We start from the raw sequence: 11,356 nt of genomic DNA on the forward strand, positions 1-11,356 counted from the left end.
AGGTCATTTTATCGACTGTGAGTGAGAACTCATCTTTATTTTGTTACGAATCCATGATTTCTAAACCTATGCTCTCATCTCTGTTATGTTTCCAAAAACCCTAGTCTATTACCTTCGATTATTTCCAGATCTGTATAGATCTGAGATGAATCGAGCGCTATTACATATTTTTCTCTAAAAATTTCTGGTTTTAATCATTTGTTCTTGCTTTTCCCTAAAATTAGGGTTCATTACGAGTTGTTTTTCAAAGGCTTTCTGACTTCTAGATGTTTAATCGTTTCTATTTTCATCTTCTTAATCAATTTTTAGCAAGAGTACTCGAATCCTAATTGATTTTATGTAATATAATGATCTTTCCAAATTCTTGCTTCGATTTTGGGTCTTTTCGTGTTACTAATTATATTAATTTGCTCTGTATCTTCTACCTTCCATGTTTTTCTTTATCAAATCCAATATCCTGTAATTTTACCCTAATTGAGTCTTATTAGGGTTCTAATATGGCTTTCCGGCTTATTTCTATATTTTTGTGAAGTCTTTATTTAGTTTATTCTCTATTTATGGGAGTTGATATATTCTTTCCAGAAATCATTGTTACTTTGAAATTTTGCCGATTGATTTGCTCTGTTCGAGATTTGTATGCCTAAGTCTTGCCTGTTTTCCTGTTTACGACCTTAATTAGTCATTCTTGCCTCATTTGATTACCTGCATATTTACTGATTCCTTTGCATGATTCTTCCCTTAATTAGACCCCTGATTATTTAATTCTGAACTCTTTTATTTGGTTTGATTTGAACTTCTTTCCTTAATTAGACTCCCTATTATTACTGTTTGGCTAATTGCCCTTAATTAAAGGAGTCTATTCTGAACTCCTTATGTGATTGGATTCTGATTGTCCTTAATTACTGATTTCTGATTCTTTTACCTTATTGGCTCTATTCTTGAACTGCTATATAAGCACTCTTATTCTACCTCTCAAATACGAACACACAGTCCAGAATACATACACATACATTCAAACTCTCTCTTCTTTCTTTGCTACTTGTGCTAACTGTTGGTCTAGCCGGCGGAAAGCCAACGCTAGATAGTAGAATTGCACATGTTTTTTACATTCTGTATTTTCTTTTTTAACTGGTATGTTTCTAGTTAAATTTTGAAACTCAACTTTATGTGTTCCATGTCTATACATCCATGCTTGTTCCTGTACTAGTTATTTAATTTATTTCTCTATTTGTTGTTGTTAAATTCTGCCTTATGTGTAATCAGCATATCTGACTTCACTTAGTTCTTTGATACTTGTCTAGCATGTTTACTTAGTTCCCTTACCACCCCCCAACTGGTATGACCATGTAGTTACTTAGTCTTCTAGTGCATTTGATTGGCCCTAATTGTATGTCAAGTTTTGTTCAACAAACTCTTATCTTCAATATGGTCCTGCTGCATTCTTTCTCTATGTTTTAACTGTCTGTTACCATGACTGACTTGTTCAGTAGAGTCCTAGTTGTTCTGTATATTTGTTGTATCAAATTTTTCCCTGTTTATGTGGTTTCAACCCTATATGTTCCCCAATACCCTTCACCCCATATTTGTAAGTCTGCTTGTTAAGTGACTCTAGGTATTCTATGATTATTTGGGTTGTTTGCTGAGTATGCTTTACTAAAAAAATGATATTAAAAATGTTGCTCCTACTCTTAGTATTCTTCTCAAAACTGGTCACTCCTAGCATCTTTAAAAAATGGTTTCTGAATCTTTTCACTTCTAAATAGTTTTACTAAGTCTTTCAACACTATGTAAAACACTCTCACCCTACTCTTAGACTATTAAGTTCTGCCCCTCTGGTGTGTATACTGCTTAGGGATCCTTGAGATCTCTCTGAACTCTGGCATACCAGGGTTGGCCCTTCCACACTGCACATAACCAATCTCTATTTGATGAAAGGTCTTGGTATGAGCACTGCCCGGGATCTTTGAGGTCCTTAGGGAACTCTGACACACCAAGACATACATTATTGGCTATGAGATCTTTGGCTTCTAAGATTCTATTGAAGGCCTGGCGTTCCCAGGTTTACTTTAGGCCTAATTTTGGCTCCCTATAGTATAGTTTCATTTACTTATGTAATACATTTGATCCTGGTCTGTAATAATATTATTTGTAAACAGATGTTAGGGTGATTAGTAAAAGGGGAGGGTTCCTGTATGATTTTTGTGGGGAAACCTGGTAGAAATCCTGCTTTAGGTTTATATTATGATAGAAATCATGCTTTAGGACTATGATATGCTTATCTGCAAATGGGAATCATGCTTTAGGTTCGTGTTGTTTCATTAGAAATCTTGCCTTAGGGTACTTACACTTATATTTTCCATATTAGAAAACATGTTATAAGTTCGTCACTTCTTTCTCTAATTCTGCATAAATTGTTATCACCTGAAAATCATGTCATTAAACTACTGCTACGATCATAAATAAAATGACCATTTCTCTCTGTGCATTAGAAATCCTAATTTAGGATTCTGTTTGCATTGGCTCTAAATCATGTCTATATCGCTTAAATGAATAACTGTTTATAAAAAATAGTCCAACATATAGACATTATGTTCTAGTATGAACATGCATGAAATCAGTTTTGTAACAGTAAATCGCCTAGATCAGTATGCTTATAGGATTGAATGACTTCAATTTGTCTTAACCAATTTCCAGAATTATGATATACACACCCATGCCTAGGCAAGCCTTAGGTAATTAATGGTCTTATAACTGTGAAATTAGGTTCTGTTTAGGTGTGAAATTGTCCAGGTTTAACAGACTATAAAATCAATAGGCAAGCCGATTAGGGTTCTGCCACTTCGCTTTTGAACAAATGGTGCATATTCTGTGTTTGTGATCTAGGGCTTTCTGAATTTCTTTAAAATCAATTGTTTGAGACATGCTACGTATCTGTTTATATGTGGAGTTAAAACATGAGCCCCCTAATTGCTTCCCTATTTGGCAGTCCTATACGTTCTTTGTTGTCGCTTAGATTTTACCTTTTAAATACCTTAGGAGTGTCTAGAACTACCTAAGTATAGAGGTCCTAAATACCTCCGGGGCCATAAGGAAGGGACAGATAAAGCACGCTTAGAGTTCATTAATTAAATTCACTTATATAACCAATAAGGGGAGGGTAATGGGTAATAAAAAGATATGATGACTTGTGCGCTAATGCCACGTGTAACCCCTCTATTTTAGGAAGGCTTATCAGGTATTTTACAGATGTGATCCTATAGGATAACCAACGTAGGACTTAGGCTAACCAACGTAGGACTTCCCTTCCTTAATTTATGTATGTATGCTCGGACTGTTCAAACTTCTTTAATTTATGTACGTATGCTTAGATTGTCCAAACTTCTTTAATTTAAGTATGCATGCTTAGACTGTCTAAAATTTACATAACTGTCTAAACTTCCTTGATTATATATGTGTGCTTAGACTGTATAAACTTTCCTTATTTGCAAATGTGTGCTTGTATTGTTTACCTATTAAATGACTAATTCACATAACTAAGTTCGATCGGGACCTACCGTTGTGGACCGTGAGGGGTGCCTAACACCTACCCTCAAGGTTATTTCGAGACCTTACCCTAATCTCTGGTAATACAAACTGGTTACATGAGTTAATTGCTCTAGGTACCCTAACACACCATAATCTGTTACTTGGCGACTCTTCAAATACCCAATTCCCAAAAGGAAACGAGTTGTTCCCAATGAATGTCGAAACCCGGACTTTGCGAAGGAAAAATGGGGCGCAACAGCATGGTGACTCTGCTGGGATATTTTAGGCTCTTACCATAACGAACTTATTTTTGTGAATTAGTCTTAAGAATGCTTTATCCCATGCACCCTCCTCATTGGACAAATACAAACACACAGTCCAGAATACAGACACATACATTCAAATCTCTCATGGTCTGCTTGAGGGTCCCAGTCTAGACCTCGATAGCAACCTTACTCTAATTAATTGTCCATGCATCATGGTCAAACCTAGCCGGGTTAATATGTCGTCCGCATAATAACCCTTTAAGACAAACCTCGTCCAAAAGTCCATCAGGTTTTCCATAATCCCAACGGACGCAACCACGATTGTGTGCATTAATTTTGGAGAAATACATGCCAATATGCTAATCATTGTTGTATAAATAGACGAACCTAGAGGGGGAAAGGGCCTAACCATCTTTTGTTTTGCAGAAAATATGGCACGAAGTCCCCAGATTCGGTATGGTCGGTAGCATACCTTCACTTTTGCTAGATTGGTGGAGGGATCTTCCCTCAAGTTACCAAATCATGTGAAATGAATCTTAGGGAATTTGCCTTCACTGTTGGATTTTTAGCCAAACAAAACATTGATCGAGGCTGCCACTATGTTTTGGGACAAGGAAAGGGTCGTGTTCCACTTTGGGGACATAGAAATTACTCCTCTTCTAGAAGAAATATGTGGATTTGCTGGGTTGCCTTGGGATAGCCCTGGTCTGTTAGCACCTGAAAATCGCATCACTAGAGGATTTATTAAGATGATGAGGCTGAAGAAAAATGATGATTTGGAATGCTTGAAGAATTCCTACATACCTTTCGACTTCCTCTATGGAAGATACGGTCACAGTAGCTCTTACCGTATTTTTGATGATGAGTTCTCAATCATCTCCTTGGGCTGGGTTTATCGTAGGATCTTCGTGTTCATTGTGTGTTTCTTGGGCATGTTGGTATTCCTGATCCAAGGGGATAGAATCCATACCAGGCTGGCCATGGTGGCCAAAACTTTGATGGACGGGATCGAGGGGCAGACATATACCATTGTCCCTATGATCATTGTAGATATGTACCGGGCCTTGGAACGCTATCAGAAGGGGTCCACATTCTTTGAGGGTTGTAATTTGCTGCTACAGGTTTGGTTGTTAGAGCACCTCCAAAGGGATCAATACCGTCAGGAGTTTCCACGAAGGCCGTGGAATGACCACATAGCTTTCCATCACCCTAAGCGAATGACTTACATTCCGGACATGTTTGCTCAACCTAAGGATGTTGTAGGATGGGTGTAGTTTTTCAACAAGTTAACTGAGCACCAGGTTCAGTAGATGTTCGAGTGGTTCCCCACCGATGAGTTCATCATTAGATCCAGAGATGTCCTTGGTGTTGATTGGGTTAAGGGGGATATACCATTATGCTCCCCTCAGGGTTATAAGACAAGCAGGCAGTAGACAGGTCATACCATGGGGCACTAAAATGAGTCATTTCATAGCTGATTTCCAAGGTGACGCCATGCCATATAAGAATGAAGCACAACATATATGGACTTTGAAGATTATCGTGGAGAAGGATACCATCGAGCCGGACCGATATCATGTGGGCCATTCATACTTTTACCCCTTATGGTTGGATGATAATCTATCAAGAATCTTCGAGCCAAGGGTTGGTCCAGGAAACAAGGTCATAGATGAATTTGCCGAAGTAGAGGTGAAGTATAACAAGCTGCACAAAAGAGTTTGAGAGTCTGAAGCTGAGCATATAGCGCAGCATAAGGCCTATATGGAAATGATTAATGAGTGGAAAGAGAGAACTGTTAATTCCGGCGAAAGGCTGAAATATCTGGAGTACATTGTAATGGAATTGGAAGGGAAGATAAGAAAGAGAGTCACTGACGGCCAGAATGCTGAGGGAAACGAAGGAGGGCATTTGGCAAGGGCATTCTTACTGCTGAACCTGCGCGAGCTGGGAGAACTGATCGACAATAGCATTCGGTCTAGAGAGGGTCCTTCTGGGACCAAGTAGATTAGGTTTATTGCTTTTATTTTAAATGTAATAAGGCCAAGTGCCATTAGTAATATTATTTAGTGTCATTTTGGGTCGTTTATTTTTACATTGATGAAATGAAGCAATTATTGGCACTGAATTTCTCCAAATCTCTTTGTCGCTAGGCCTACTCGGCGCAATGAGGCTCCCAAATTAAGACACGAATTTAAATCTCCCCAGCAGAGTCGCCAGAGCTGTCACACCTCCTTTTTCCGCCCCGCGAGGGGTGAAGGGAGTTTTTTCCAATTAAAGGACGATCGAAACGGGATTTATTTATTTATTTCAGAGTCGCCACTTGGGAGATTTAGGGTGTCCCAAGTCACCAATTTTAATCCCGAATCGAGGAAAAGAATGACTCCATATTACAGTCTGCGTACCAGAAATCCGGATAAGGAATTTTGTTAACCCGGGAGAAGGTGTTAGGCATTCCCGAGTTCCGTGGTTCTAGCACGGTCACTCAACTGTCATATTCGGCTTGATTATCTGATTTAATACATGTTGAACCTATGTGCAAAATTTAACTTTTAACCGCTTTTATCATTTACTGTTATTTTTATCAAGAATTGCAACATCGTGGAAACACATCTCGAACCACGTCACATCAATGCACCCGTGGTTGTGGGCATATTTCAACTCTGTTGAGATTTGGATTTGGGTCACATAAATGTGCACCCGAGTTTAAGAAAATTAAATTATTAAAGGCGCGTCTAAAGCGACTAGCGTATAATTTACTTTGGGTAAGACCGTGGAATTCACTAAATAGTCCATCCCGAATTCTAAATATTCAATTAAACATTTATTGAGGGCCCCGCAATTGGTCCATTTTATTGGGCGAGGCTCATCTCATTTTATTTTTTAAAGGACAGTCCTAAAATGCCTACATTTTTCTCTTACTAAATTTGTCTCTACAAAATAAAAGAGAAAATGTCTTAATTTATTTATATGCTACTACCTAGTTACATTATACTAGGTATGTTCTCAGTTTGTCAAATTAAAAAAAAAAACTTAGCAATCTAATTTTAATCCTAGACCATTTACATGCTAAAATTAACCAATATTATTTAACTAAACAATATTCCTACCGAGTTCCTAAATGGCCTATTCGTTTGATTTTTTTGACTAGGCGGAGTTACTACACCATTTATTTATTTTTAGGGCAATATATAGATAGTTCATCCGTTAAGATATCATCGGATGTTCCACTGTATATATTAAATAGCTACATGATTCTGATTTTTGCAAGCTAAATAATTTATACATACAAATAAAATTCAGAATATAATTAAATTAAATTTAGAATTTCAACTCTTCATTTTCGTATTCATGCTTCATATTTCGGTTTACAATAACCAGCATGTCAGTTGTGTACCTGATATCGGAAGCAAAAGAAAATAAAGATGAGAATCAGCAACAGTAATAACAGTACAACACAGCAACAACAACCCAGCAACAGTAACAACCCAGTAACAGACCGGTGGAGTAGTAATCCCAAAACAAATGCTTCCAACTTTTATGAAACAACAACAATTAATGCTGATTTCAAACAATGAAAGAAAGCAGAATATTTTTTAGTTTTTTTTATTAGTTTGAATATTTTTCGGAATTTTTCTCTCTTAAATATTCAGCTCTTTTTTTCTCTCCCTTTGTGTTTTTCTGTTCTGTCTCCTTTTATTCTCTTATTTCAGATTCCTCTCTCTTCTTTTCGATTATCTCCCTCTATTTATATAACACATTCTCAAACTCAATTAAAATCAATCACTTTCTCCTGCCAAACCCATTATCTTCCCACTCACCCACATTACATTAAATAAATATATCAACCCCACCCCATTATATTTTGTCCCTCATGCCTAACATAAACAAATAAAAGATTCCCCCACACTAAAATTTGTCTTGTCCCCCATTAAATTAAACAATTATATTAACCCACCCCATTATTTTTTGTCCCCTATGCTTAACATAAAAAATTACAAAATATACAATTCCTAAACTACCCCTCCGACCTTACTGAAATTACCAAACTACCCCTGAATGTACTGCAAATTACCAAACTACCCCCATCAGCTATAACAAATCGATTAATCACACTCAACCAAAATATAGCCAATATGACCAATTTCTACACAAATTCACACAACAAATCACATGAACATGATTTCTTCAACATTTCAACAACAAATCACATGAACACAAAATGAACAACAAAGAACAACTAAAATTTGATTGAACAATATTTTTAGCAACAAACAAACCTATTTTCATATTCAACAATAATAACAACAAACAAGTATATTTAGATTTCTAAATTCAATAATATTGAACTTAAAATCAACTCTAACAACATTACAACCAACAATTCCTATATTAAACTTAAACAAGATTATGAGACAAATTCAAGAAATAATCATAAATGATAAACAACAAAACAAGAAATCAAACTATACAAATTTCGGATTCAAGATCAACCAAACAAAGTACAAACATGAATGAAAATATTCAATAAAAATAACAAAACATGACGGATTCACATGATTTAAACAATGTTAACAATTTCTGAAAATACATAAAACACATGAAACAATATTGAAGAAACAATTAATTTAAACTTCAATTTGAATCTAACAAACATTAAACTAAGAAACTTTTACTTAAACAATAAAACAAACATGAAAAACCACTAACTAAATTTCCATTTGAAATCTGAAAATTAATTCAATCAAAACACATGAACAAACTAAAAATTAATTCAAACGATAGACATGAACAAAGCAAGGATCGAACATTTATCGATTTTTACTTCAAAAAAAAATATAAAAACGAAATAAACTCAAAACCAACTAACCGGAGATGAATCAACGACGAACTCGATTGTAAACAAATCTGTCCGAAAAATGATTATCGTAGATCTTGCCTTCAACGATAAACTCCCCTTCCTCTTGAACTCAAAAAAACACACAACAGACTCAAGCGAAAACCAAACAAATCCTTGACGAAAACGAAGAAGATGACGCGCCATCAAAAGCAGAAACGAAGCTGCAGCAGCTGGTCGACGCAGCTGGAAGGAGGAAGGGAAGCAGCAGCGACATGGGCTGAAACGTGAGCAGCTGTGCGTGCTCGTCCATGGTGGAGAAGCAGCAGCTCAGAGGAGAAGAAATGAGGAAGGGAAGTAGCAACACTGAAGCGCGGGCAACAACGTTGCGGCAATGGAAGAGCTGGTCGACACAGCTGTGCGTGCTCGTCCATGGCGGGCTGTAAAACTTCACGAGCTGGAGAGTTTCTGGACGTTAAGCAGCAGCGTAAGGTGTGTTTGGACGTAAGGTTGAGGAAGGAGAAAGCAAAAGCAGCTGGTCGATGAGCAAAACGCAGCAACAACGTTGCCCGTCAATGGCGGACGGTGGAGGGGTCGTTTTAATCGAGCCAGGGTCGTGAGGGTAACGTGCGTGTGTGTGTGTCGAGGGGATAGGCAGGGCGGCCATGGATGATGCTTGGAGAAACTACAAAGGGCAGCCATGGGAGGTTTGGAAGGTTTGGAGAAGAAGAAACCAAAGTGGGGGGGGGATGAGTTAGTGTATTTTTTAGGGTTTTCTTCTCTTTTTTTTGTTTTGTGTTGTTTGTAAGATAATAGGGGTGTTGGGTTATGGACTGGGTCAACCCAGTTCGAAATGGACTGGGTCGTTTGGGAAGATTGGGCCATTTTTTGGGCCTGTGGCTTGAAATCGAAGAAGAGGGCCAATTCTGACTTTCTTTATTTTTTCGCTCTCTTTTCTTCTTTTATTTTTATAAAACTAAATTATAAAAACACGTAAACTATTATTAAGAACTAAATTAAGTTATAAAAGAGCAAATTAACTCCCAATAACAATTAACGCACAATTAAGTAATAATTAAGCATAAAATTGTATATTTGGACATTAAATGCTAAAAATGCAAACGATGCCTATTTTTGTAATTTTTACTTTTTTGTAAAACAAACTTAGTTACTAACAATTGAAAAATTAAATCCTACATGCGAAATGCGACATATTTTTATATTTTTAATAATTTAACAAATAAACATGCATAGACAAACATACAAATAGTTACACAAAATATCACAAAAATTGCACACCAAGAAAAATTATTTTATTTTTGAATTTTTTGGGAGTAATTCTCATATAGGGCAAAAATCACGTGCTTACAGCTGCCCCTCTTTGCCCGAAGACACGAAGGGTTTTCGTGCAAAGATAAAGCGAGCGATTTTTGCCCATCCGAGTACTCCGTGTGAAGCATTTTTTTTTTGAAAAAGATTTGACCGAACCTTTGCTTCAAAGGTTTCCTACATATCCTGGGCTAAACAGGAATCAGGTCAATGTAGTTCGGGAAATTTTGGTAGCTGGGACTACCGTGAGACTGCAATGTTACTGTTGTTGCATGCTATTACCACTGCTTACCGATCTCCTTGTTACACCGTGTTTAAAAGAAAACAAGAAGCTAGGCCAGACTGCAATTTTTCTTGTTGCCTTGCTTTCTTGTCTGCTTGCATTTTTTTGGTGCTTTTCTTCTTTTTGACACATGCACTTGAGTTTGTGCTGGGACCTCTTGTTGCAACCTTCTGCTTCCCGGTGCCGGGGAATTTTATTGTTTCCCGCTGGGGATTCCTATTGTAACCCTCTGTTTTATTGTCCTCTGACTTGATCTTGAAATGTATGCCTATGTTGTATGGGTGGGCTCCCAACTTCAATACTTGAAAATTAAAGACTGAAATGTATGCCTCTGTTATCTGGGCGGGCTCCCAACTTCAACGCTTGAAATGTAAAGACTGAAATATATGCCTCTGTTATCTGGGCGGGCTCCCAACTTCAATGCTCGAAATATAAAGACTGAAATGTATGCCTTTGTTATCTGGGCGGGCTCCCAACTTCAACGCTTGAAATATAAAGACTGAAATGTATGCCTCTGTTATCTGGGCGGGCTCCCAACTTCAACACTTGAAATGAAAAGACTGAATGTATGCCTCTGTTCTATGGGCGGGCTCCCAACTTCAACGCTTGAAATGAAAAGACTGAAATGTATGCCTCTGTTCTATGGGCGGGCTCCCAACTTCAACTCTTGAAATGAAAAGACTGAAATGTATGCCTCTGTTCTATGGGCGGGCTCCCAACTTCGATACTTGAAATGTAAAGACTGAAATGTATGCCTCTGTTCTATGGGCGGGCTCCCAACTTCAACACTTGAAATGAAAAGACTGAAATATATGCCTCTGTTCTATGGGCGGGCTCCCAACTTCAACACTTGAAATGAAAAGACTGAAATGTATGCCTCTGTTATCTGGGCGGGCTCCCAACTTCAACACTTGAAATGAAAAGACTGAAATGTATGCCTCTGTTCTATGGGCGGGCTCCCAACTTCGATACTTGAAATGTAAAGACTAAAATGTATGCCTCTGTTTTATGGACGGGCTCCCAACTTCAACACTTGAAATGAAAAGACTGAAATGTATGCCTCTGTTCTATGGGCGGGCTCCCAACTTTGATACTTGAAATGTAAAGACTGAAATGTAT

This window comes from Nicotiana tabacum, chromosome 6 (genome assembly GCF_000715075.1).
Source record: "Nicotiana tabacum cultivar K326 chromosome 6, ASM71507v2, whole genome shotgun sequence".
Lineage (NCBI taxonomy): Eukaryota > Viridiplantae > Streptophyta > Magnoliopsida > Solanales > Solanaceae > Nicotiana > Nicotiana tabacum.